Raw genomic sequence first — 2,795 nt, 5'->3', positions numbered from 1 at the left:
TTTTTTAACATGTCTTCTGATAGTTTGTAGGATAAAGTTCTCATACAGTTGAGTGAGTGTTGTTGGCAAGTGTCCTCCTTCCTTACAATAAACTAAGATGACCATGGAACAGACTAGTGGTACATAACACAATTTTTGGATGACATTTCGCACTTCAAGATCATTAATAAGTTTCACTGCTAGTTGTGAGTCCTTACTGCTTTGAGTAGTTGTGAAAGGTTTGTGATTTGTATCATCTTCTTTTTTCTTATCAATGAGTTCTTGTGCTAGTTTTGTATCTTTTTGAAGTGTTTGTATAATTACTGTTGATATTTCTTCCTCAGAAAACCCAATGACCTGAACATGTCTACTGAGAGTATCCATTTTCAAAAGTGAAGCGGAGGCATAGTTACGAGAGGTAACAATTACTGAACATTGGTCTAACTCTTCTTTACAAATGATTCTAGCAGCTAATGAAGATCGTCTGAGTTCTTCACTTAGATCCTCCCAACCATCAAAAATTATCAGTAATCCTTCTCCATCTCTCTTCTCAAACCATTCAGCTACCATGGGAACTTCATAATGTTGACGCACAAACAGGTCAGCTAGTGTAGTAGCTGTAGTTATCTTGCTATTCCTTAAAGGACAGTAAAGTACCAAGTCATACTGTTGGTGTACAAGTGTTCCATTAGACCACATATATAGCAGTTTGAGACAGAGTGTGGTCTTACCAATACCAGGAGGACCGTCTATTACTACTCTGAGAGACAGAGAACTACCTGTGGCTTGGAGGACATCTTCAACACTTATCTCTTTGTTTCCAGTTAGTTTAACTATTTTATCAACTTGTCCTCTTAGCATATGCCAAGCTGATTCTGCTTGTGTGCTGGAGTCTTGTTTTTCTACTAGTGCTAGTCTTCCAACGAAATCTTTTCCAATTCTTGGTGGCCAGTCTGTAGCAACAATAGGTTGGTGTTTGTAGTGTTGTCTCATATTGTCAGCATATCCTTGAACATCATCAGGAATTGAACTAATGGGTTTAGCTACGTCAGACTGACCTATGGATCAAGATACATAATAACAATATAATATTAAGTTCTTAACTTGCCTAAAAAATATGCCTGAATGTTATTTTTTTGCTATAGCCAGTTCAGCAGAATTTTTGTCACAAAGTCTTTCTAATGCACCCCAATTGACATCTCTACCAGCATCAAACCACCTCTGGAATATTATTCTAAGTTTCAGTTTATCTGGGTCTTGCCTTTCTAGCAGATCAGCTATATATACTTGCAATCCACCCCCTATTGTCTTGTAATGTTGAGCAGAAGTATTAAAAATATTCATGACTGCTGCTATATTAAGTTCCTTGTCTATAGAGGACATGAATAACTTAAAAACTATCAAGTAAACTGTGCAAAACATGCAAAGTGTCAAAAGTGTTGACATGTTTACCTGTTGTAGGACCAGGATTGAGTTCAACATCTCCTGATAAGAGGAGGAGCATACGTAGACAAACAATCAAATAGAGATCGTTGTAAATCAGGTTAGAACTGCTGCCTCCAGGTAAGACTACTGACTGGAGGTAATTTGTATCAGTAACAGTAACATCAGGAGTACATTGTACTTGGTAGCAGTTACCTAATAATAAAATACCAGTAAATATACAAGCACAAATTTGCAATTGTTGTTTACCAGTTGGAGGAATCATAAAGATGTGTCTTAATAAAGAGAAAAAAAGGAGGAAAGCAATAAGAAAGAAAGCTGCTGGCAGTTTAGATGTCTTCTCTCCTGATGTAGTACTGCCTGACTTGCTGTCTACTGCAGCTTTGAATGAGTGAGAGTGGCGGCCATTAGCTGGTCTACTGGAGGCAGCTTGACAGTAGTTCCACAGTCCAATACTTGCTCTCCACTGACAGATGTCAATCATCTTGAATGTGTAGGAAACAACAGTGAAATCTACTGTACACTTGCATAAATTTATACTCCAGTGTACAGGAAGCTGATTTATACTTTATTGTGTAATGTGCATGAAAGAAGGGGTGGGTTGTGGTTTAATTTTATGCTTTAAAAAATTCCTTTCATATTTGCTATATAGTTAATAAAGATGTAGTAGACTAGTATATTAGTGTATTAGGCCATGCATGATACACTATAGCTTGGGCACCCTCTCATTTTAATATAAGTAGATTTATAGTAGATTTATAAGTAGAAGTACTTCTTAAGTTCATTGCAACAAGTGGCCTTTTTATGTATTCTAATAATTTTTACATTTTGAGGTAGATCAACTGTTCTCATTGTTGTGCATACAATTACTTAATTTTTTTATTTTCTCATTAAAAGTGTAATTATTATTGCAATACATTTGATGATATTATGTCACAACAAATACACTTAAGTAGATCTAGTTCCTTTATCCAGTCATTGAATTGGTAAACAGTACAAGAGAAGTGGGTGCATGTGTGCAACTGAACTATAGTCTTTATCACTATCTTATGAAAGTGTCTGGAGTGGAGGAGTACGTCACGTGATTGTTGGTATATCACTAATATGGACAGCATTTCAGTTATTTGACTAAATTTGGTCATTTCACAAGTTTGACAAAGCTTTCCTAGAAAAGAAATATACGAGTAGCTAAATATTGATTACAGTACAGTACCATATTTTCTATTGCTGACAATGATCATACTTTGATCTCTAGCTAGCAAGTGTAGCATACTGCTCTCTAAAATAGAATAGCTTTCTATTTTGAGCAACTTGCATGTTCAGATAGCAATAGATCTTCTTGGAGTAATCAGTATGGTGCATGGCTATAGAAA

This window comes from Amphimedon queenslandica, unplaced genomic scaffold, assembly GCF_000090795.2.
Source record: "Amphimedon queenslandica unplaced genomic scaffold, v1.1 AMPQUscaffold_11411, whole genome shotgun sequence".
In the NCBI taxonomy this organism is placed as follows: Eukaryota; Metazoa; Porifera; class Demospongiae; order Haplosclerida; family Niphatidae; genus Amphimedon; species Amphimedon queenslandica.
This window is presented reverse-complemented; position numbering follows the sequence as displayed.